The sequence below is a fragment of the Phyllobates terribilis genome, unplaced genomic scaffold, assembly GCF_046119375.1.
Source record: "Phyllobates terribilis strain yellow unplaced genomic scaffold, ASM4611937v1 Scaffold_3__8_contigs__length_932513732, whole genome shotgun sequence".
NCBI classification, from domain to species: Eukaryota; Metazoa; Chordata; class Amphibia; order Anura; family Dendrobatidae; genus Phyllobates; species Phyllobates terribilis.
This window is the reverse complement of record NW_027362763.1, coordinates 2,507,437-2,533,551: the sequence shown is the minus strand read 5'-3', so window position 1 is coordinate 2,533,551 and position 26,115 is coordinate 2,507,437. Positions and strand designations below refer to the sequence as shown.

At 41.7% G+C, this 26,115-nt stretch overlaps 5 non-coding genes across 5 annotated transcripts; all 5 read right to left on the bottom strand.

Annotated features, from left to right (window-relative positions):
- Positions 1-7,890: 7,890 nt before the first annotated feature.
- On the bottom strand, positions 7,891-7,962 carry TRNAG-UCC (transfer RNA glycine (anticodon UCC)). Its single transcript has one exon. It is a non-coding gene; the product is annotated as a tRNA-Gly (tRNA).
- A 1,350-nt stretch (positions 7,963-9,312) lies between these two features.
- TRNAG-UCC (transfer RNA glycine (anticodon UCC)) lies at positions 9,313-9,384 on the bottom strand. Its single transcript has one exon. It is a non-coding gene; the product is annotated as a tRNA-Gly (tRNA).
- Positions 9,385-9,480: 96 nt separating this feature from the next.
- TRNAG-CCC (transfer RNA glycine (anticodon CCC)) lies at positions 9,481-9,552 on the bottom strand. Its single transcript has one exon. It is a non-coding gene; the product is annotated as a tRNA-Gly (tRNA).
- Positions 9,553-13,744: 4,192 nt separating this feature from the next.
- Positions 13,745-13,816, bottom strand: TRNAG-CCC (transfer RNA glycine (anticodon CCC)). The gene has a single exon. It is a non-coding gene; the product is annotated as a tRNA-Gly (tRNA).
- A 1,351-nt stretch (positions 13,817-15,167) lies between these two features.
- Positions 15,168-15,239, bottom strand: TRNAG-CCC (transfer RNA glycine (anticodon CCC)). The gene has a single exon. It is a non-coding gene; the product is annotated as a tRNA-Gly (tRNA).
- Between the last annotated feature and the right edge of the window lie 10,876 nt (positions 15,240-26,115).

Sequence of the window (26,115 nt, the reverse complement as noted above, 5' to 3'; positions counted from 1 at the left end):
TAATTTCAAAAATGACCATTTTTTTGGTCTTTATTAAAATGAAAAGGTTGATCGAAAAGTTTGGGGGATCTAAGAGTGTGGCAACCCAGTAGTCATGATTACTTCGAATTCTGACAATATGAGGGTCATGCTGCAGGTAGTGCAGCAAGAAGGCACTTATGTGTCTTGCGCATCTCGGAGCCCCAAAATTATTTTCCGGGCTAGATGCAGCTAAAAATTATTTTTAATTTTAAATCTGGTGAAGCTTATTATAGATGGCCTAATAGGATCAGTGCTGCACACTGCTACAAAGCCTAAATTATTTTCCAGTCAAGATACAGATAAACATGATTAGTAATTTGAAAGCTTAAAACGGTTGGTAGGGTGATTTTAACCAATCATCAAGCTTTTACTCTCCCCAGGATGACACAGGGGTAGAAAAGTCGTTTCGGATCCATGATTTGTTCATCTTTATGAACGTGAGTCTGTCTACATTATCAGTGGAGAGCCGCGTGCGCTTATCTGTCAGCACACCACCAGCAGTGCTGAACACACGTTCAGACAGAACGCTGGCTGCGGGGCATGACAAGATCTCCAAGGCGTAAGTGGCTAGCTCCGGCCATTTATCCAGATTGGAAGCCCAAAAAGAGCAAGGGTCCAGTGACACAGTCGTGGCTTCAATGTTTACTTGGTGATACTCCTGTACCATCGTCTCTAGGCGTTGACTATGTGTCAGACTTCTTGTCTCCTGTGGCCTTGCAAAGGATGGGCTAAAAAAGTGGTGAAATGATTCCGCAAAATTGATGTTACCAGCAGATACTGTGGTTCTGTTACGGTTTGAGTGCTGAACACTTGACGGTCCCACGGTTGGCAAGTTGGAACTGTGAGATTCACTACGTGCACCACTGGTATTTTGTGGAAAAGCACATGTAAGATTCTGCAACAGTCTCTGCTGATACTCCTGCATGCGTGCATCCCTTTCTATGGCAGGAATAATTTCTGCAAATTTACTTTTGTACCGGGGATCTAACAGTGTGGCAACCCAGTAGTCAGGATTATTTCTAATTCTCACAATTCGAGGGTCATGTTGCAGGTAGTGCAGCAAGAAGGCACTCATGTGTGTTGCGCATCCAGGAGCACCAAGTCCCTGTTGTGTTGGTGGCGAGGTAACAATCATGCTTCCTTCCTCTGTCCTCTCCCCCCAACCTCGCACAACAGAAATGTGATCAAGGTCTCCCTCATCTGATGAGTCTTCCATCAGTTCGTCCTCCACTTCTTCCTGGGCTCCTGCACCTTCCTCACTAGTTTGGCTGCTACCATGCGCCCTGGTAAAATCATCTCCCCCACCCTCACATGCCTGCCGCCTTGGTGCTGCCGACCGTCTGGACCTTGCAGATGTTAGCCCTTCCGCATACAACTCCTCCTCCTCTACTTCCTCCACCTCCTCTTGTGCCACCACCTGACTCCGAATTCTGTTTAACATGTGCTCCAGCATGTAAATCACCGGAATAGTCATGCTGATAATGGCATCGTCAGCACTAAACATCTTCGTCGCCATTTCAAAACTGTGCAGAAGGGTGCATAGGTCCCTGATCTGAGACCACTCCTCCAGCGTGATTTGCCCCACCTCTGAATCTCGTTGGCCCTGGCTATACGTCAGAACGTATTGCACCAGGGCTTGTCGGTGCTGCCACAGTCGCTGCAACATGTGCAGAGTTGAATTCCACCGGGTAGGCACATCGCATTTTAGCCGGTGAAGTGGCAGGCCCAACGACTTCTGTAGAGATGTAAGTCACTGAGCTGCGGGATGCGAACGGCGGAAGTGAGCACACAGCGACCGTGCCCTCTGCAGAAGGCCATCTAGTCTGGGATAGTGGGCTAAAAATTGCTGGACAACCAGGTTCAACACGTGAGCCATACAAGGCACGTGTGTGACATTGCCCCGGCGAAGGGCCGCACCCAGGTTTGCAGCATTGTCGCACACGGCCTTCCCTGGTTTCAGGTCCAGTGGAGACAACCATTCATGAAATTGGTTCTCCAGAGCTGACCACAACTCCTCAGCTGTGTGACTCACATTTCCCAGACATTTCAATGTAAAAACCGCCTGATGACTTTGAGCCCTACTGCCAGCATAGTAAGGAGGTGTGCAGGATCCCTTCTGCGCAGTTAGAAAGCTTGTGGCATGACCAGACAGGCTTTGGGTGCAGGTGGAAGACCGAGAGGAGGTTGAGGAGGCAGAAGCAGTGGAGGAACTTTGACATAAAGAGGATTGACGCACAACTCGTGGGGACGGCAAGACTTGGACAGCAGCCCCTTGTCCTGCTGTCACCATAGTTACCCAGTGCCCAGTCAGCGACATGTAACGCCCCTGTCCATGCCTACTCGTCCAAGTGTCTGTGGTGAAATGCACCCTGTCACACACAGAGTTTCTCAAAGAAGCGGTGATGTTGTGTGCGACATGCTGGTGGAGCGCAGGCACACCTTTCTTTGAGAAGTAGTGCCGACTGGGCATCTGGTACTGGGGCACTGCGACGGACATAAGGTCTCGAAAATCCTCTGTGTCCACCAGGCGGAAAGGCAGCATTTCTGTAGCCAAGAGCTTGCAGATGGTGAAATTCAACCTCTTAGCTTTCTCATGGCTAGGAGGAAATGGTCTTTTACTTGTCCACATCTGAGGGACCGAGGGCTGGCTATTGTGCTTAGACGGGGTTGATAAGGGTGTCCCCGGCAAACTGCCGGTCTGTGAGGAAGATGCAGGCGGACATGTTAGGTTGCCTTGATCCAAAGGTGGTGCTATCGATGTCGGACAGCGCTCAAGACCAGCTGGTGTTACCACCTCCAAAGAAAATGATGACCTGCCAATCACGCTGGCTGTTGCGGGTAAAGAGGTGGCAGGTCTGCGCCCCAAAACAGGTGTGACTGCTGTCCCCCCAGTCACAGAGGATGAAGAGGCCGCGGATGCACAAGATATGGCAGACGGTGGTTGGCCCGGCCGGCTAGGCCGCATTGTAGCACACTGAGCTTCCCACTGCAACTTATGCTTCATGTCCATGTGCCGGTTCATGCATGAAGTACTCAAACTATGTATTTTTTGGCCTCTACTTAGCTTTTGCTGACAAATGTTACAGATAACATGAGTTGGGTCATCTTTATCGATCTGAAAAAATGCCCAGGCTATGCAAGGCTTAGCACCCATGCGACCTGAAGAGCCACCACGACTTGTGGTGAGAGGCAGAGTTGTGTTTGAGGATGCAGTTGTTGACGTGCTTCCAGTACTACGTCTCTGTCCAGGAAGGCGCAACCTGACAACGTCGTCACTAGCATCTTCCTCCACCTCCTCTGCTGACCTCATCTCTTGGCTGACTGTGGGTTGACAGTAAGTGGGATCTCCGACCTCATCATCATCACCCTGTGCGTTATCACACCCGTCGTCCTCAGAGCCAACCTGTTCCTGCCCTGACAAAAAACTAAAGTTGTCGCTCCAATCAGGTATTTGAGTCTTATCATCGTCTTCCTCATTGTCTCCACCAACAGGAGTTACAGTTTGGGAATGAGGGTCTACATTATGGTCAGAACCTTCTGCGTCTGGTCCTGGATCCGACTCATAAAGATTCTGGGCATCAGTGCAGATCATTTCCTCGTCTGGATTCACAGAAGCGCTGGAGTCGACCTCTGATTCCCAGGCTATAGTATGAGTAAACAGCTCTGCAGACTCAACCATCTGTTCTACCTCATACTCAGACGGGCAGCTGGAGATTTGGGAGCTGTGAGGAAGCAAGTGCGATTTGGGTGACACCTTTGAGGACTGGAGTATTTGTGATGTTGAAGTTGATGTGGAGGAGAGCCCACTTAAAGGAGCACTTGATATCCGTTGAAGCACCTGCTGTTTTTGTGCCTCATCTGGAATTTGTAGCGATTGGCGTGGCCGTAAGAAAGGGATCTTATCACATTGTCCGCTAAAAGAAGTAGACATTTTAGTTTGGCTGGAAGATGGTCTTTCTTCTGCACCTACCCCACGGACACAACCTTTTCTCCCCTTCCCAACACGCCTATTCCCCTTTCCACCAGCAGCAGGCCTTTTTCCACTCATTTTGGTGGTTAACTAATTCACAACTCTGGAGTTGTTTGCACTAAAAAACAATGGATGGTAACCGAGCAGAGCTGAGTGGCCAAACTGTGGTATTAGGCCAAAACTATTGGCTGGGTTAGATGCAGAAAAAAATTATTTTTAATTTGCAACCTGATGGAGGTCAGTATAGATGGACTAATAGACCAAGTCCCACACACCGCTAGAAGCCCAAATATTTTTTCAGAGCTAGATGCAGAAATTTTTTTTATTCAATTTGCAACCTGATGGAGATCAGTATCGATGGACTAATAGACCAAGTCCCACACATTGCTAGAAGCCCAAATATTTTTTCAGAGCTAGATGCAGAAAAAAATTATTTTTAATTTGCAACCTGATGGAGGTCAGTATAGATGGACTAATAGACCAAGTCCCACACACTGCTAGAAGCCCAAATATTTTTTCAGAGCTAGATGCAGAAAAAAATTATTTTTAATTTGCAACCTGATGGAGGTCAGTATAGATGGACTAATAGACCAAGTCCCACACACCGCTAGAAGCCCAAATATTTTTTCAGATCTAGATGCAGAAAAAAATTATATTCAATTTGCAACCTGCTGGAGGTCAGTATAGAAGGACTAATAGAACAAGTCCCACACACTGCTAGAAGCCCAAATATTTTTTCAGAGCTAAATGAAGAAAAAAATTATTTTTAATTTGCAACCTGATGGAGGTCAGTATAGATGGACTAATAGAGCAAGTCCCACACACTGCTAGAAGCCCAAATATTTTTTCAGAGCTAGATGCAGAAAAAAAATATTTTTAATTTGCAACCTGATGGAGGTCAGTATAGATGGACTAATAGACCAAGTCCCACACACCGCTAGAAGCCCAAATATTTTTTCAGAGCTAAATGCAGAAAATTTTTTTATTCAATTTGCAACCTGATGGAGGTCAGTATAGATGGACTAATAGACCAAGTCCCACACACTGCTAGAAGCCCAAATATTTTTTCAGAGCTAGATGCAGAAAAAAATTATTTTTAATTTGCAACCTGATGGAGGTCAGTATAGATGGACTAATAGACCAAGTCCCACACACTGCTAGAAGCCCAAATATTTTTTCAGAGCTAGATGCAGAAAAAAATTATTTTTAATTTGCAACCTGATGGAGGTCAGTATAGATGGACTAATAGAACAAGTCCCACACGCTGCTAGAAGCCCAAATATTTTTTCAGAGATAAATGAAGAAAAAAATTATTTTTAATTTGCAACCTGATGGAGGTCAGTATAGATGGACTAATAGACCAAGTCCCACACACCGCTAGAAGCCCAAATATTTTTTCAGAGCTAGATGCAGAAAATTTTTTTATTCAATTTGCAACCTGATGGAGGTCAGTATAGATGGACTAATAGACCAAGTCCCACACACTGCTAGAAGCCCAAATATTTTTTCAGAGCTAGATGCAGAAAAAAATTATTTTTAATTTGCAACCTGATGGAGGTCAGTATAGATGGACTAATAGACCAAGTCTCACACACTGCTAGAAGCCCAAATATTTTTTCAGAGCTAGATGCAGAAAAAAATTATTTTTAATTTGCAACCTGATGGAGGTCAGTATAGATGGACTAATAGAACAAGTCCCACACGCTGCTAGAAGCCCAAATATTTTTTCAGAGATAAATGAAGAAAAAAATTATTTTTAATTTGCAACCTGATGGAGGTCAGTATAGATGGACTAATAGACCAAGTCCCACACACCGCTAGAAGCCCAAATATTTTTTCAGAGCTAGATGCAGAAAATTTTTTTATTCAATTTGCAACCTGATGGAGGTCAGTATAGATGGACTAATAGACCAAGTCCCACACACTGCTAGAAGCCCAAATATTTTTTCAGAGCTAGATGCAGAAAAAAATTATATTCAATTTGCAACCTGCTGGAGGTCAGTATAGAAGGACTAAAAGAACAAGTCTCACACACTGCTAGAAGCCCAAATATTTTTTCAGAGCTAAATGAAGAAAAAAATTATTTTAATTTGCAACCTGATGGAGGTCAGTATAGATGGACTAATAGACCAAGTCCCACACACTGCTAGAAGCCCAAATATTTTTTCAGAGCTAGATGCAGAAAAAAATTATTTTTAATTTGCAACCTGATGGAGTTCAGTATAGATGGACTAATAGACCAAGTCCCACACACCGCTAGAAGCCCAAATATTTTTTCAGAGCTAGATGCAGAAAAAAATTATATTCAATTTGCAACCTGCTGGAGGTCAGTATAGAAGGACTAATAGAACAAGTCCCACACACTGCTAGAAGCCCAAATATTTTTTCAGAGCTAAATGAAGAAAAAAATTATTTTTAATTTGCAACCTGATGGAGGTCAGTATAGATGGACTAATAGACCAAGTCCCACACACTGCTAGAAGCCCATATATTTTTTCAGAGCTAGATGCAGAAAAATATTATATTCAGTTTGCAACCTGATGGAGGTCAGTATAGATGGACTAATAGAATGATGCTATGCCCAAAAGATTTTACTTCACTAGGTGCAGTAAAAAAATTGGTATTCTATACACAGGTGGTATATCTTGCAACACAGATAGGCTACTCCACTGACTAACACACTCTGCAATAGGCCAAAAAGGATTAGCTTTGCTAGATTCAGCCAAATGCTGTGAAAAAAACTTGCACAGCACTGGCACAGACCTGCCTGGCAAAAACTGATAGGAACTGATGTAACCTAGTCCTGAAAAGGACTCCAATTACAATTAGTCTTTACTCCCACAATCTATCTATTTAAGAGCACAGACCTGCTTGATAAAAGTCGTAGGAAATGCTGTAACCTAGTCCTTAAAAGGACTGCAATCACAACTATTCCCTACTCCCAAGCTATCTGTATATTTGTGCGAAAATTGGCTTGAAATTAACAAGGTATAGCGCACACAGCAACAGCGGTGCCGTCTAACACGCAGCTGCAGCAGTGAGAAAATGGTGGCGACGGGGAAAATGGCTTGGTATTATAGGGCAAGGACATGTGACATACACTGCCAATCACACATGCCCTTGCTTGTGTGAAAAAAAGCACTTCGCTCCGTGTGTGCGCTGCTGATAGGCTGACAGATTGCACCTCCCCACTGCAAATGCGGGAAAGAGAAAAAAAAATGGAGATCTTCATTGTTCCTGCAGAGATCCATCCCCTGCCCCTCCCCCCGCCCCGCTGTACACTCAAACTGCGTATTAACATTAATTTTCATCATTACTGAGAAAAAATCCAGTTATGATTTTGGTGCACGAACAGTTATCGAACATAACCTCGAACAGCCGAATTTTTCTCAAATTGTTCGTGTTCGCCGACCGGCTCGAACACCGCCCAAAACAGCTCGAATTTGAGATTGGCAAACAGTTCGAGTAGAACAACGCTCATCTCTAAAGAAGAGAATGAGGCTTAACACGAAAAATTAAAACAGACTAAAAGCATCACCAAATGTGAAAAACAATACATGCGTTGGCTGAGAATCGAACTCGGGTCAACTACTTGGAAGGCAGCGATTCTCACCACTATGCCACCAACACTTACAGAAGCCATGTTTTTTTCTTACATTTTCTGCACTAACAATACGAAATTATTAGTAAAAAGTAAGACGTGCCAGGAAAAAAAAACCCACATAAGTATTGCATTGACCAGGAATCAATCGCAGGTCAACTGCTTGTAAGGCAGGTTGCTCACCACTATACCAAAAAAGCTTAAGGTACCCAGCATTTTTTTCACATTTTCTGCACTAACCCTACAAAATTGTTAGTAAAAAGTATGAGGTGCCTGAAAAAAAAAAACACCAAAGTTTTGTATTGGCTGGGAATTGAACCCAGGTCAACTGCTTGGAAGGCAGCTATGCTTACCACTATACCACCAATGCTTACAGGGTCAGCTTTGTTTTTTACATTTTCTGCACTAACAGTACAAAATAGTTTGTAAAATGTATGATATGCCAGAAATAAAACTACATAAGTATTGCATTGGCTGGAAGTCGAACCCGGGTCAAATGCTTGGGAAGCAGCTAGGCTCACCACTATACCACCAATGCATGAACCCACTTGACTGGTTTGGGATTTTGGCTGTGAAAACTGCTAAAGTTTTACTTAAAAAAAGAAGGACTGACTATGTCTTGAAAGAGCCAATTACTAAAAAGTTTAAAAACAAGGCAAAGCATTGTTCAAAACTCAAAGATGAATTCTTGTGAATCAGCTATGGAGCTTTTCCACCAATTCTTACAATTCTCTCAATTATTTTCACATTTTTGCCAATAAGGTAACTAAACTCTTACCAAGAAAGAAAGTACACTGTGAGCTTTAGCTCAAAAAGATTACAAAGAGTCAGCACCAGCACCAAATTACCCCTAAAGACCTCTGCCATTTTTGGCATTTTTAACACTAACTCTAAAGACAGAGGAGTTTTTGGAATCAGTTATGTAGCTTTTCCATCTCTGCCTACAAATTCTCTCAATTAGCTTTGCTTTTTGCCCACTAAGGTAGCTAAAGTGTTACCAAGAAAGAAATAAAAGCATAAGCCTTAGCACAGAAAGTGAAAAAGATTCCAAACACCACCAAATGCAAAAAAACAATGAGTTCTTCAAGAATTAAACTATGGCCTATTGTTTTAAAAGCAACTACACCCACCAGCCTAACACCAATGCCAACCCTGACATTGCTTTCATATTGGAGACTAACCCTACAAAGTGTTTAATCAACAACTGAAAAGCAGAAGATCAGTTAGATGAGACAGTTGAAAAAAAGCTAAGAAATATTCTCTTCAATTTTTTTCTCATTTTCGTGGTTGCTAAACTCTAAGAAGAAAGAAGAGCCTGAGACTTAACACGAAAAATTAAAACAGACTAAAAGCATCACCAAATGTGAAAAACAATTCATGCGTTGGCTGAGAATCAAACTCGGGTCAACTTCTTGGAAGGCAGCTATGCTCACCACTATACCACCAACACTTACAGAAGCCATGTTTTTTTCTTACATTTTCTGCACTAACAATACGAAATTATTAGTAAAAAGTAAGACGTGCCAGGAAAAAAAACCCCCACATAAGTATTGCATTGACCAGGAATCAATCACAGGTCAACTGCTTGGAAAGCAGGTTTGCTCACCACTATACCAAAAATGCTTAAGGTACCTAGCATTTTTTTCACATTTTCTGCACTAACCCTACAAAATTGTTAGTAAAAAGTATGACGTGCCTGAAAAAAAAAACACCGATGTTTTGTATTGGCTGGGAATTGAACCCAGGTCAACTGCTTGGAAGGCAGCTATGCTTACCACTATACCACCAATGCTTACAGGGTCAGCTTTTTTTTTTACATTTTCTGCACTAACATTACAAAATAGTTTGTAAAACGTATGATATGCTAGAAATAAAACTACATAAGTAATGCATTGGCCGGGAATCGAACCCGGGTGAACTGCTTGGGAAACAGCTATGCTCACCACTATACCACCAATGCATGAACCAACTTGACTGGTTTGGGATTATGGCTGTTAAATCTGCTAAAGTTTTACTTAAAAAAAGGAGGACTGAATATGTCTTGAAAGAGCCAATTACTAAAAAGTTTAAAAACAAGGAAAAGCATTGTCCAAAACTCAAAGATGAATTCTTGTGAATCAGCTATGAAGCTTTTCCACCAATTCTTACAATTCTCTCAATTATTTTCACTTTTTTGCCAATAAGGTAACTAAACTCTTACCAAGAAAGAAAGTACACTATGAGCCTTAGCTCAAAAAGATTACAAAGAGTCAGCACCAGCACCAAATTACCCCTAAGATCTCTGCCATTTTTGGCATTTTTAACACTAACCCTAAAGACAGAGGAGTTCTTGGAATCAGTTATGTAGCTTTTCCATCTCTGCCTACAAATTCTCTCAATTAGCTTTGCTTTTTGCCCACTAAAGTAGCTAAAGTGTTACCAAGAAAGAAATAAAACCATAAACCTTAGCACAGAAAGTGAAAAAGAGTCCAAACACCACCAAATGCAAAAAAACAATGAGTTCTTCAAGAATTAAACTATGGCCTATTGTTTTAAAAGCAACTACACCCACCAGCATAACACCAATGCCAACCCTGACATTGCTTTCGTATTGGAGACTAACCCTACAAAGTATTTAATCAACAACTGAAGAGCAGATGATCAGTTAGATGAGACAGTTGAAAAAAATCTAAGAAATATTCTCTTCAATTTTTTTCTCATTTTCGTGGTTGCGAAACTCTAAGAAGAAAGAAGAGCATGAGCCTTAACACGAAAAATTAAAACGGACTAAAAGCATCACCAAATGTGAAAAAAAATTCATTCATTGGCCGGGAATCGAACCTGGATCAACTGCTTGAAAGGCAGCTATGCTCACCACTATACCACCAACACTTACAGAACCCATGTTTTTTTCTTACATTTTCTGCACTAACAATACAAAATTATTAGTAAAAAGTAAGACGTGCCAGGGAAAAAAAACCCACATAAGTATTGCATTGACCAGGAATCAATCGCAGGTCAACTGCTTGGAAGGCAGGTTTGCTCACCACTATACCAAAAATGCTTAAGGTACCCAGCATTTTTTTCACATTTTCTGCACTAACCCTACAAAATTGTTATTAAAAATTATGACGTGCCTGAAAAAAAAACACACCCATGTTTTGCATTGGCCAGGAATAGAACCCAGGTCAACTGCTTGGAAGGCAGTTATGCTCACCACTATACCACCAACGCTTACAGGATCAGTTCTTTTTTTTACATTTTTTGCACTAACCTTACAAAATAGTTTGTGAAATGTATGATATGCCAGAAATAAAACTACATTAGTATTGCATTGGCCGTGAATCGAACTCGGGTCAACTGCTTGGGAAGCAGCTATGCTATCCACTATACCACCAATGCATGAACCAACTTGACTGGTTTGGGATTATGGCTGTTAAATCTGCTAAAGTTTTACTTAAAAAAAGAAGGACTGAATATGTCTTGAAAGAGCCAATTACTAAAAAGTTTAAAAACAAGGCAAAGCATTGTCCAAAACTCAAAGATGAATTCTTGTGAATCAGCTATGTAGCTTTTCCACCAATTCTTACATTTCTCTCAATTACTTTCACTTTTTTGCCAATAAGGTAACTAAACTCTTACCAAGAAAGAAAGTACACTATGAGCCTTAGCTCAAAAAGATTACAAAGAGTCAGCACCAGCACCAAATTACCCCTAAAGACCTCTGCCATTTTTGGAATTTTTAACACTAACTCTAAAGACAGAGGAGTTTTTGGAATCAGTTATGTAGCTTTTCCACCTCTGCCTACAAATTCTCTCAATTAGCTTTGCTTTTTGCCAACTAAGGTAGCTAAAGTGTTACCAAGAAAGAAATAAAAGCATAAGCCTTAGCACAGAAAGTGAAAAAGAGTCCAAACACCAACAAATGCAAAAAAACAATGAGTTCTTCAAGAATTAAACTATGGCCTATTGTTTTAAAAGCAACTACACCCACCAGCATAACACCAATGCCAACCCTGACATTGCTTTCATATTGGAGACTAACCCTACAAAGTGTTTAATCAACAACTGAAGAGCAGAAGATCAGTTAGATGAGACAGTTGAAAAAAAGCTAAGAAATATTCTCTTCAATTTTTTTCTCATTTTCGTGGTTGCTAAACTCTAAGAAGAAAGAAGAGCCTGAGACTTAACACGAAAAATTAAAACAGACTAAAAGCATCACCAAATGTGAAAAACAATTCATGTGTTGGCTGAGAATCGAACTCGGGTCAACTACTTGGAAGGCAGCAATTCTCACCACTATACCACCAACACTTACAGAAGCCATGTTTTTTTCTTACATTTTCTGCACTAACAATACGAAATTATTAGTAAAAAGTAAGACGTGCCAGGAAAAAAAAACCCACATAAGTATTGCATTGACAAGGAATCAATCGCAGGTCAACTGCTTGGAAGGCAGGTTTGCTCACCACTATACCAAAAATGCTTAAGGTACCCAGCATTTTTTTCACATTTTCTGCACTAACCCTACAAAATTGTTAGTAAAAATTATGACGTGCCTGAAAAAAAAATACACCCATGTTTTGCATTGGCCAGGAATCAAACCCAGGTCAACTGCTTGGAAGGCAGCTATGCTCACCACTACACCACAAATGCTTACAGGGTCAGCTTTTTTTTTACATTTTCTGCACTAACATTACAAAATAGTTTGTAAAATGTATGATATGCCAGAAATAAAACTACATAAGTATTGCATTGACCAGGAATCGAACATGGGTCAACTGCTTGGGAAGCAGCTATGCTCACCACTATACCACCAATGCATGAACCAACTTGACAGGTTTGGGATTATGGCTGTTAAATCTGCTAAAGTTTTACTTAAAAAAAGGAGGACTGAATATGTCCTGAAAGAGCCAATTACTAAAAAGTTTAAAAACAGGGCAAGGCATTGTCCAAAACTCAAAGATGAATTCTTGTGAATCAGCTATGGAGCTTTTCCACCAATTCTTACAATTCTCTCAATTATTTTCACTTTTTTGCCAATAAGGTAACTAAACTCTTACCAAGAAAGAAAGTACACTATGAGCCTTAGCTCAAAAAGATTACAAAGAGTCAGCACCAGCACCAAATTACCCCTAAAGACCTCTGCCATTTTTGGCATTTTTAACACTAACTCTTAAGACAGAGGAGTTTTTGGAATCAGTTATGTAGCTTTTCCACCTCTGCCTACAAATTCTCTCAATTAACTTTGCTTTTTGCCAACTAAGGTAGCTAAAGTGTTACCAAGAAAGAAATAAAAGCATAAGCCTTAGCACAGAAAGTGAAAAAGATTCCAAACACCACCAAATGCAAAAAAACAATGAGTTCTTCAAGAATTAAACTATGGCCTATTGTTTTAAAAGCAACTACACCTACCAGCATAACACCAATGCCAACCCTGACATTGCTTTCGTATTGGAGACTAACCCTACAAAGTGTTTAATCAACAACTGAAGAGCAGAAGATCAGTTAGATGAGACAGTTGAAAAAAAGCTAAGAAATATTCTCTTAATTTTTTTTCTCATTTTCGTGGTTGCTAAACTCTAAGAAGAAAGAAGAGCCTGAGACTTAACACGAAAAATTAAAACAGACTAAAAGCATCACCAAATGTGAAAAACAATTCATGCGTTGGCTGAGAATCAAACTCGGGTCAACTACTTGGAAGGCAGCGATTCTCACCACTATGCCACCAACACTTACAAAAGCCATGTTTTTTTCTTACATTTTCTGCACTAACAATACGAAATTATTAGTAAAAAGTAAGACGTGCCAGGAAAAAAAACCCCACATAAGTATTGCATTGACCAGGAATCAATCGCAGGTCAACTGCTTGGAAGGCAGGTTTGCTCACCACTATACCAAAAATGCTTAAAGTACCCCGCATTTTTTTCACATTTTCTGCACTATCCCTACAAAATTGTTAGTAAAAAGTATGACGTGCCTGAAAAAAAAAAACGTTGATGTTTTGTATTGGCCGGGAATTGAACCTGGGTCAACTGCTTGGAATGCAGCTATGCTTACCACTATACCACCAATGCTTACAGGGTCAGCTTTTTTTTTTACATTTTCTGCACTAACATTACAAAATAGTTTGTAAAATGTATGATATGCCAGAAATAAAACTACATAAGTATTGCATTGGCCGGGAATCGAACCCGGGTCAACTGCTTGGGAAGCAGCTATGCTCACCACTTTACCACCAATGCATGAACCAACTTGACTGGTTTGGGATTATGGCTGTTAAATCTGCTAAAGTTTTACTTAAAAAAAGGAGGACTGAATATGTCTTGAAAGAGCCAATTACTAAAAAGTTTAAAAACAAGGCAAAGCATTGTCCAAAACTCAAAGATGAATTCTTGTGAATCAGCTATGGAGCTTTTCCACCAATTCTTACAATTCTCTCAATTATTTTCACTTTTTTTGCCAATAAGGTAACTAAACTCTTACCAAGAAAGAAAGTACACTATGAGCCTTAGCTCAAAAAGATTACAAAAAGTCAGCACCAGCACCAAATTACCCCTAAAGACCTCTGCTATTTTTTCCATTTTTAACACTAACTCTAAAGACAGAGGAGTTTTTGGAATCAGTTATGTAGCTTTTCCACCTCTGCCTAAAAATTCTCTCAATTAGCTTTGCTTTTTGCCAACTAAGGTAGCTAAAGTGTTACCAAGAAAGAAATATTAGCATAAGCCTTAGCACAGAAAGTGAAAAAGAGTCCAAACACCACCAAATGCAAAAAAACAATGAGTTCTTCAAGAATTAAACTATGGCCTATTGTTTTAAAAGCAACTACACCCACCAGCATAACACCAATGCCAACCCTGACATTGCTTTCATATTGGAGACTAACCCTACAAAGTGTTTAATCAACAACTGAAGAGCAGAAGATCAGTTAGATGAGACAGTTGAAAAAAAGCTAAGAAATATTCTCTTCAATTTTTTTCTCATTTTCGTGGTTGCTAAACTCTAAGAAGAAAGAAGAGCCTGAGACTTAACATGAAAAATTAAAACAGACTAAAAGCATCACCAAATGTGAAAAACAATTCATGCGTTGGCTGATAATCGAACTTGGGTCAACTACATGGAAGGCAGCTATGCTCACCACTATACCACCAACACTTACAGAAGCCATGTTTTTTTCTTACATTTTCTGCACTAACAATACGAATTTATTAGTAAAAAGTAAAACGTGCCAGGAAAAAGCCCCCCACATAAGTATTGCATTGACCAGGAATCAATCGCAGGTCAACTGCTTGGAAGGCAGGTTTGCTCACCACTATACCAAAAATGCTTAAGGTACCCCGCATTTTTTTCACATTTTCTGCACTAACAATACAAAATTGTTAGTAAAAAGTATGACGTGCCTGAAAAAAAAAAACATTGATGTTTTGTATTGGCTGGGAATTGAACCTGGGTCAACTGCTTGGAATGCAGCTATGCTCACCACTATACCACCAATGCTTACAGGATCAGCTTTTTTTTTTACATTTTCTGCACTAACATTACAAAATAGTTTGTAAAATGAATGATATGCCAGAAATAAAACTACATAAGTATTGCATTGGCCGGGAATCGAACCTGGGTCAACTGCTTGGGAAGCAGCTATGCTCACCACTATACCACCAATGCATGAACCAACTTGACTGGTTTGGGATTATGGCTGTTAAATCTGCTAAAGTTTTACTTAAAAAAAGTAGGACTGAATATGTCTTGAAAGAGCCAATTACTAAAAAGTTTAAAAACAAGGCAAAGCATTGTCCAAAACTCAAAGATGAATTCTTGTGAATCAGCTATGGAGCTTTTCCACCAATTCTTACAATTCTCTCAATTATTTTCACTTTTTTTGCCAATAAGGTAACTAAACTATTACCAAGAAGGAAAGTACACTATGAGCCTTAGCTCAAACAGATTACAAAGAGTCAACAGCAGCACCAAATTCCCCCTAAAGACCTCTGCCATTTTTGGCATTTTTAACACTAACTCTAAAGTCAGAGGAGATTTTGGAATCAGTTATGTAGCTTTTCCACCTCTGCCTACAAATTCTCTCAATTAGCTTTGCTTTCTGCCAACTAAGGAAGCTAAAGTGTTACCAAGAAAGATATAAAAGCAAAAGCCTTAGCACAGAAAGTGAAAAAGAGTCCAAACACCACCAAATGCAAAAAAACAATGAGTTCTTCAAGAATTAAACTATGGCCTATTGTTTTAAAAGCAACTACACCCACCAGCATAACACCAATGCCAACCCTGACATTGCTTTCATATTGGAGACTAACCCTACAAAGTGTTTAATCAACAACTGAAGAGCAGAAGATCATAGAATCATAGAATCATAGAATGGTAGAGTTGGAAGGGACCTCCTGGGTCATCTGGTCCAACCCCCTGCTCAAAGCAGGATTCACTAGATCATCTCAGACAGATGTCTGTCCAGCCTCTGTTTGAAGACGTCCATTGAAGGGGAACTCACCACCTCTCGTGGCAGCCTGTTCCACTCATTAATCACCCTAACTGTCAAAAAGTTTTTTCTAATATCTAATCTGTGTCTCCTCCCATTTAGTTTCATCCCATTGCTTCTAGTCTTTCCTTGTGCAAATGAGAATAAAGATGATCCTTCTACAATGTGACAGCCCTTGACATATTTGTAGACAGCTATTAAGTCTCCTCTCAGTCTTCTTTTTTGCAAGCTAAACATTCCCAAATCCTGCAACCGTTCCTCATAGGACATGGTTTGCAGACCAGTCACCATTCTGGTCGCTCTTCTCTGAACTTGCTCCAGTTTGTCTATGTCTTTTTTAAAATGTGGTGCCCAAAACTGTACACAGTATTCCAGATGAGGTCTGACCAAAGAGGAGTAAAGACCGATAATGACTTCACGTGATCTAGACTGTATGCTTCTGTTAATACATCCCAGAATTGTATTTGCCTTTTTTGCTGCTGCATCACACTGTTGACTCATGTTCAGTCTATGATCTATTAGTATACCTAAGTCTTTTTCACATGTACTGTTGCTTAGCTCTATTCCTCCCATTCTGTATATGCTTTTTTCATTTTTATTGCCCAGATGTAGTACTTTGCATTTTTCCCTGTTAAAAACCATTCTGTTGGTTGCTGCCCACTGCTCCAGTTTATTTAGGTCTTTTTGAATCCTCTCTCTCTTTTCTCTAGTATTAGCTATCCCTCCTAGCTTTGTGTCATCAGGAAATTTAATCAGCTTACCCTCAATTCCTTCATCTAAATCATTGATAAAGATGTTGAACAATACAGGTCCCAGGACGGAGCCCTGTGGTACCCCACTTGAGACATTCATCCAGCTGGATGTGAAGCCATTTACAACCACCCTTTGAGTCCGATCACTAAGCCAGTTATGAATCCACCTAACAGTTGCCTGGTCCATTGCATACTTAGTCATTTTTTCAATAAGGATGGTGTGAGATACTTTGTCAAATGCTTTGCTGAAGTCAAGATATACTATATCTACAGCATTTCCCTGATCCACCCAGTCAGTGATTCTGTCATAGAAGGAAATTAAGTTAGTCTGACATGACTTGTTAGTTACAAACCCATGCTGACTCTGGTTAATCACTTCATTCTTATCCATGTACTTACATACATGTTGTTTAATAATTTGTTCAAAGATCTTTCCTGGTATAGAAGTCAGACTCACCGGCCTATAGTTCCCTGGGTCCACCTTCTTCCCCTTTTTGAAGATAGGAACAACATTTGCTCTTCTCCAGTCTTCTGGGACTTCTCCTGTTCTCCAAGAATTTTCAAAGATTATGGAGAGTGGTTCTAAAATTTCTTCTACGATCTCCTTCAGTACTCTGGGGTGTAATTCATCTGGACCTGGAGACTTGAACTCATTTATGTTAGCTAAATATTCCCTCACAATCTTTCGGTTTACAGATAACTTGGATTCCTCTATTCCTTTAAAAGGACAGTGAAGATCAGTTGATGTTACATTTTCTTTCTGAGAGAAAACAGATGCAAAATAGGAATTAAAAAGTTCGGCCTTCTCAACATCCTCTCTTACCATTTCTCCATTTTCATCCTGTAAAAATCCTATAGCATCTTTGACTTTTCTTTTACTTTTGACATACCCCCAAAATCCTTTTTTATTGCTTTTGACATCTCTTGCAAGCCTTAATTCATTGTCAGCTTTAGCTAACCTGATACGTGCCCTGCAGGATCTGCAGACTGCATTATAATCTTCTTTAGATATGCCTCCCTCTTTCCATTTAATAAACATTTCTTTCTTTCTTTTTAGCATGTGTTTAAGTTCTGTGTTCATCCATCCTGGTTTCCTTAAATGCTTCCCATTCTTCCTACTTTTCGGGATTGTTAACGATTGTGCTTTGAGAATCTCATTTTTAAAAATTTCCCATCCTTCCTGGACATTTTTGTCCTTAAGGACATCCAGCCATTGGATCCCTCCTATTCTCTTTCTGAGTCTCTTAAAATCTGCCTTTCTAAAATCTAACCTTGAAGTTTGAGTCTTCACATGTCTTCCTCCTCTAGTTATCCAAAATTCTATAATAGCATGATCGCTGCCTCCTAGGGTCCCAGCCACCTTTACCTCCTCAACCATTTCCTCCCTGTTTATAAGGATTAGATCCAAAGTAGCAGATCCCCTTGTTTTCTCCCCTACCTTTTGGAAGATAAAGTTGTCAGCAAGAGAGGATAAGAATTTGCTTGACCTGTTAGTTTTACTTGAGAGAGATTCCCAACAAATGTCTGGATAGTTGAAATCTCCCATGACCACTACGTCATATTTTTTGGAGAACTTGGTCATTTGATACATAAAGAGTTCATCCATATCTTCAGCTTGCCCAGGTGGCCTGTAGTAAATGCCTACAATGGTGTCCTTTCCGTTGTTCTCTCCTTGTATTCTTACCCAAACAGTTTCCACAGAACTCCCAGTCTCTGAAGCTTCAATCTCTGTGCAGATATACGCTTTTCTAACATACAATGCAACACCTCCTCCTCGTTTATCAAGTCTGTTTCTTGCAAATAAGTTGTATCCTTTTAGCCTTTTATTCCAATCATGTGTATCGTCCCACCAAGTTTCAGTGATTCCAATGACATCATATTCCTTTTCCTGCATTAGTAGTTCCAATTCTCCTTGTTTGTTGCCCATGCTTTGTGCATTTGTATAAAAACATTTTAGTTTGTGATTGGTTTCTCTTCCTCCCATATTTTTATTATTTAAATTGTTTTGTCTTTGTTCTTCTTTTCCACTTCCAGTAGCAGAGATCTCAATAGTATTTGTCAGCTGTATGGCTTTTTCTGGCCTTTTGCTTCCCTTCCCACATTGTTCTAGTTTAAAGCTCTTCTGATGAGTGTAGCAAGGCGACTTCCAAATACATGTTTTCCAGTCTTCGTAAGGTGCACCCCATCTCTAGCAAGTAGTCCATCGTATAGGTAATTCATTCCGTGATCCAGAAATCCAAATCCTTGTTGACGGCACCATCGACGTAGCCAGTTGTTCACCTGTAGAATCTTATTCCACCTCATTGTTCCATGGCCATCCACTGGGAGGATGGATGAGAAGACCACCTGCGCTCCCAATTCTTTCACTTTCTTGCCTAAGTCTTCAAAGTCACTGCAGATGGTTTCCAGGTCCTTTCTTGCGGTGTCATTTGTCCCCACATGTATTAGCAGGAATGGGTAGTGATCTGTAGGTCTGAAGAGTCTTGATATCCTGTCAGACACATCTTTAATTTTTGCTCCTGGAAGACAGCACATTTCTCTTGAGGTTATGTCTGGTCTGCAGATAGCGGCCTCTGTTCCTCTTAACAGGGAATCCCCCATAACCACCACTCTCCGTTTTTTCTTCACAACATTCTTCGTTCTCCATCCAGGAGTATTCTGAGGGCTTACAAGGTTATTCATTGCTGGCAAAGTCTTATTTTGCTGTATTTCTTCATGGTTCTCCTGCGTGAGAGCCTGGTACTGGTTCCTGAGCAGTATGGGTGCTGACTGCCTCTCGATCCTCCTGCTTCTGTGGGTCACATGCTTCCATTCCTCTGTTTCGTCAGGTGCAGTTCGAATTTCTTCTCTTTCTGAATCATGAAGAGATAATTCTGCTCTGTCTAAGAACTCTTCACCTTCCTTAATGATTTTCAAGGTAGTTAACCTCTCTTCTAGATTTCGCAACTTTTCCTCCAACAGGGACACAAGCTTGCATTTCTGGCATGTGAAATTTGGCTTTTCCACTGGCAAGTCTGTGAACATGTAGCAGGATATGCAGCTCACCAAATGGCTCCTGGACTCTTCCATGTTCTTATTGTTAATGTTCTGAAAACAGTGAAAAAAGCTTAAAAAAAAAAGCTTCAAAATGCGGTTTACTGATGTCCTCTTTTCAGCTCCAACAGCCAAAATCCAGTGTTCTTTGAGCTCTCGGAGACTCTTCACTTACCCCAAAATGCAGTGGGAATATGCAAATTATCTCCTCAGGACTCCTCCCCTGGACTCTCATCAGTTAGATGAGACAGTTGAAAAAAAGCTAAGAAATATTCTCTTCAATTTTTTTCTCATTTTCGTGGTTGCTAAACTCTAAGAAGAAAGAAGAGCCTGAGACTTAACACGAAAAATTAAAACAGACTAAAAGCATCACCAAATGTGAAAAACAATTCATGAGTTGGCTGAGAATCAAACTCTGGTCAACTACTTGGAAAGCAGCTATGCTCACCACTATACCACCAACACTTACAGAAGCCATGCTTTTTCCTCACATTTTCTGCACTAACAATACGAAATTATTAGTAAAAAGTAAGACGTGCCAGGAAAAAAACCCCACATAAGTATTGCATTGACCAGGAATCAATCGCAGGTCAACTGCTTGGAAGGCAGGTTTGCTCACCACTATACCAAAAATGCTTAAGGTACCCAGCATTTTTTTCACATTTTCTGCACTAACCCTACAAAATTGTTAGTAAAAAGTATGACGTGCCTGAAAAAAAAAAACACCGATGTTTTGTATTGGCCGGGAATTGAACCCGGGTGAACTGCTTGGAAGGCAGCTATGCTCACCACTATACCACCAATGCTTACAGGGTCAGCTTTTTTTTTTTACATTTTCTGTACTAACATTACAAAATAGTTTATAAAATGTATGATATGCCAGAAATAAAACTACCTAAGTATTGCATTGGCTGGAAATCGAACCTGGGTCAACTGCTCGGGAAGCAGCTTTGCTCACCACTATACCACCAATACATGAACCCACTTGACTGGTTTAGGATTTTGGCTGTTAAATCTGCTAAAGTTTTACTTAAAAAAGGAGGACTGAATATGTCTTGAAAGAGCCAATTACTAAAAAGTTTAAAAACAAGGCAAAGCATTATCCAAAACTCAAAGATGAATTCTTGTGAATCAGCTATGTAGCTTTTCCACCAATTCTTACATTTCTCTCAATTATTTTCACTTTTTTGCCAATAAGGTAACTAAACTCTTACCAAGAAAGAAAGTACACTATGAGCCTTAGCTCCAACAGATTACAAAGAGACTACAGCAGCACCAAATTCCCCCTAAAGACCTCTGCCATTTTTGGCATTTTAAACACTAACTCTAAAGACAGAGGAGTTTTTGGAATCAGTTATGTAGCTTTTCCACCTCTGCCTACAAATTCTCTCAATTACCTTTGCTTTCTGCCCACTAAGGTAGCTAAAGTGTTACCAAGAAAGAAATAAAAGCATAAGCCTTAGCACAGAAAGTGAAAAAGATTCCAAACACCACCAAATGCAAAAAAACAATGAGTTCTTCAAGAATTAAACTATGGCCTATTGTTTTAAAAGCAACTGCACCCACCAGCATAACACCAATGCCAACCCTGACATTGCTTTCATATTGGAGACTAACCCTACAAAGTGTTTAATCAACAACTGAAGAGTAGTGTTGAGCCACCCCCGTAGTGTTCGAGTTCGGTTCGGTTCGTCGAACACCCGTGTGTTCATCGAACTGTTCGTCGAACACCTTCGAACACCGTTAAAACCAATGGCAGGCAAACAAAAACACATAGAAACACATAGAAAACACCTTAAAAGGTGTCCAAAAGCTGACAAACTGCTCAGAAGACATAACTAACACATGGAAAAGTGACAAGTACATATAGTCATGCGAAAATAAAAGAGGTGGAGGAGTAAAAGGAGGGGGAGACACAGATATAGGCATGTCATGCCCTTCTAAAATCCAAAAAGTGAGAAGCCGACACGGCCAGTCCGCTCCTGCCCGTGCCACCTCGTGTCGCCGGGTTTGTGCCAGAGCCGCGGTGAACCCTGACGGCCAGCCCCCCTCTCCCAATACTGGTGCCTGTCCGCTGGTGGGTCGAGCGAGCCCCCCTGTGGTGGAGGCAGCTCTAAGCTTTTTAATTTAAATTGTCTCTCTAATTTGAATGAATACACTTTAAATCCATTTACAAGGATCTATTGGAGGGCAAGTCTCATGCCAGCAGCCGCGTAATTCCAGCTCCAGTAGCTGCTGCAGTTCAAAAGCTATTATAAGGATCGAGCTCGGCTGTCCACCGCAAGGCATCCTACTGCCAGTCCCAGCCCCTATGCCTTGGGGTGCATCCTGATGCTCTTCACTGAGTATCCCGTGGTCCCGAAGCATTTCCTTTGAAAAAATTAAGTGTCCAAACTACAGGTGGTGTAGCTTGCTTAACAGCCGGGATAATCCGCTGACTAGCAGACACTGCTACTAGGCACAAAGTATTTCCTGGGCTAGATGCAGTTAAAAATTTGTAATTAGATACTCTCGTTGGATGCTGAGAAAGCATTCCATAGAGTCTCCTGGCACGCCATATATGATTCTCTTAAAAGCTTGGGGTAGGGGTCTAGGGGACCCTTTTATAGCCAAAATCACGGCCCTGTATCACAATACGTCACCTAGGCAGAAGATAAATGGAACTGTAGCACCCTGAGGGCTCGGTTGCTACAGAGGTATTGCACCTCACCCAGAGGTGTGATATCTCACTCTCAGGTAAGGATGGAGTGTGGGTCAGGACCCGACACCTGCATGCATTACACCACATTGCCGTGGGGCAGGGCGACCAATATGCCCCTGAGATGGGCACGACAGTCCCTGTCCCTGGCTGGAGTGGGGGGAGGGAACACTGAGGAAGGGGAACCCTGTAGTGCAGGAGCAGGGAGGAAGCAGTTCCTGGGTGCATTGAGAAGGGAGTATAAAAGGTGAGCACCATCTTAGTTCAGTGCAGAGAAGTCTGAGCAGAAGTGGCAGGGAGCAGGGGCTCTGCATGAGCTCTGCTCCGGAGGCGGGCCTAGTAACAGAGGCCCAGGCCTGGAAGAGGGAGAAGGAAGGAAGAGGAGCGGAGAAGGCTCCAGGAACGAGGAATGAAGGGATCCCAGGGGTGCGGACGGGCGAGTCGCCACCGCACGCCCGAATCCACCTGCGTGGAGGGGTCAGGCCAAAGGGGGAGACTGGTCCCCGAACTAGTGGAGGCAGGAAACTACCCTCAGCTAGAAACCGGAGGCTCTGACATTTTATGTGGCACAGCCCCTCGCTACACCCGCTAGGAAGGCACCACATAGGGTCAGGGAAACTGGCGCCAAGTTTACCAAGAGGAGGCCCGAGGCAGCCGGACAGAAGTGTTGGTAAGAAAGGCCAGACAAAGGACACACAAAGGGGGTCCTGTGAAGCGCTCCAAAGTTATCTGGGAGTTGTCTGAGCCCCTCACCTGGTGAGCACAGTACGACGTGGGCAGCCGTTACCTGCAGACGTGGTCTGGATAATAAGAACTGTGAGTAAAGGCCCTGAACTGCATCACTGACTCCGTGTCGTTACTGCTGCTGCCCTGCACCATCACCCCCATCCTCCGCATACACTGCCCTGAGGCTCTACTCCTCCCGTGGGGAGTTATGCTACGCTCTGCTGCACCCACAACACCAGCCTCAGCGGTCTGCCCTGTAGCGGCAGTTCACTCTGACCGCAATCCACGGGTGGCGTAGTCGGACATTTAAACATCAAAACCACATAAATAGTTCCGCCACTGGTTTGACCAACCTGAGCCACGGAACCGGGTCGCCGCCACGAAGACTACAACCACCAGCATCCACCAAAAAGGGTCCGGCTTCGGGTGTCCCAAGGCCCAGGGGGTGCATCAGAACATTTTCATCACCTTTCACAATCACCAATGGGACAAGGCAGGGATGTCCTCTGTCCCCTCTCTTATACATCCTAGTGACGGAGCACCTGCTCTCATCAATTCGCCATAACCCCAATATTAGGTGGATTGAGGTGGGAGGCACCGAGTACAAGTGCTCTCTATTTGCTGATGATGTCCTAGTATATATCACTCAATCACATATATCCATCCATGCTGTTATGGCTGAAATAGATCACTTTGTTACATGGTCAAATTTTAAAATCAATGCAGCGAAGTCTGAGGCCCTCGATGTTTCCCTCCCCAAATCCATATAGGATTCCATCCAGTCCAACTTTCCCTTTGCCTGGCCCTCACAGGGTATCAAATACTTAGGAATTCCTATTCATAGAGACCTCTCCCATCTATGTTATCTTAATTTTGGGCCCTTTATTGAACAACTCCATACAGACCACGGTTGGCAAGTTAGAACTGTAAGATTCACTACGTGAACCACTGGTGTTTTGTGGAAAAGCACATGTACACTGTGTTCCAAATTATTATGCAAAAAGTGTTTAGGAGTGATAAGGGAAGAATTTGTTTGTTTGTCAGTTAAACTCATTGATGGTGATGTGTGTCAGGGCTCTTTATATCACTGTAAGCAATTGCAGACACCTGTGCTAATTAGTTTGGCAGGTGTGTCCAATGAAAGGCAAGACTACTTAAGAAGGCTCTCTCACATTATTAAGCAGCCTACATTTTCTGCCAAAATGGGAAAGAAAAAGGATGTGTCGGCTGCTGAGAAGCAACAAATTGTGGAGTGTTTAGGTCAAGGCATGACTACAATCAACATTGTGCGATGATCAGGATGAAGTGTCTTGGCAATCAAGAAGTATGTAGCTGATTCACAGTACACACGTGTGCGTGCTGATAAGGGCAAATTGAGGACTCTTTCCTACAGGCAATTACGTCAGGTTGAAAGAGCAGCGGCAAAAAAGCCTTGTCATAGCAGCAGACAAGCTTTTGAAGCTGCTTGTGCCTCCAACGTCCCCCGAACAACAAGATGCAGGGTCCTTCAGAGGTTTGCAGCTGTGCATACGCCATCCTGTCGACCTCCTCTATCCACTTCACACAAGCAGAAACGGCTCCAGTGGGCCAAACATTACATGAAGACTGATTTCAAAACTGTTTTGTTCACGGATGAGTGCCGTGCAGCGCTCGATGGTCCAGATGGATGGAGTGGAGGATGGCTGGTTGATGGACACCCCACGCAAACACGGCTACAGCGCCAACAAGGAGGAGGTGGAGTAATGTTTTGGGCTAGAATCATAGGGAGAGAGATTGTCGGCCCCTTTAGGATCCCTGAAGGCGCTAAAGATGAACTCCATAATGTATGTGGATTTTCTCAAACAGCACTTCCTGCCATGGTTCAAGAAGAAGAACCGTGTATTTCACAGCAAGATCATTTTTCTGCATGATAATGCACCATCTCATGCTGCACATAAAACATCTGCATCTCTGGCTGATATGGGCATAAAAGGGGACAAACTTATGGTGTGACCCCCATGCTCCCCTGACCTCTACCCCATTCAGAACCTTTGTAGCATCATTAAAAGGAGTGTCTATGATGGCGGGAGGCAGTTCACATCTAAGCAACAGCTCTGGGAGGGTATTCTGTCCTCATGCAAAACAATTGAAGCAGAAACCATCCAAAACCTGACAAATTCAATGGACGAGAGAGTTCAGAAGCTCCTTTCGAACAAGGGGTCCTATGTGAAAATGTAACATCACCTAGAATAAAGTTTTGAGTTGAAAACTGTTTGATTTCAGTTTCTAACAACCTGCTAATGCTTATAATTTCAAAAATGACCATTTTTTTGGTCTTTATTAAAATGAAAAGGTTGATCGAAAAGTGTGGGGGATCTAAGAGTGTGGCAACCCAGTAGTCATGATTACTTCGAATTCTGACAATATGAGGGTCATGCTGCAGGTAGTGCAGCAAGAAGGCACTTATGTGTCTTGCGCATCTCGGAGCCCCAAAATTATTTTCCGGGCTAGATGCAGCTAAAAATTATTATTAATTTTAAATCTGGTGAAGCTTTAGTATAGATGGCCTAATAGGATCAGTGCTGCACACTGCTACAAAGCCCAAATTATTTTCCAGCCAAGATACAGATAAACATGATTAGTAATTTGAAAGCTTAAAACCGTTGGTAGGGTGATTTTAACCAATCATCAAGCTTTTACTCTCCCCAGGATGACACAGGGGTAGAAAAGTCATTTCGGATCCATGATTTGTTCATCTTTATGAACGTGAGTCTGTCTACATTATCAGTGGAGAGCCGCGTGCGCTTATCTGTCAGCACACCACCAGCAGCGCTGAACACACGTTCAGACAGAACGCTGGCTGCG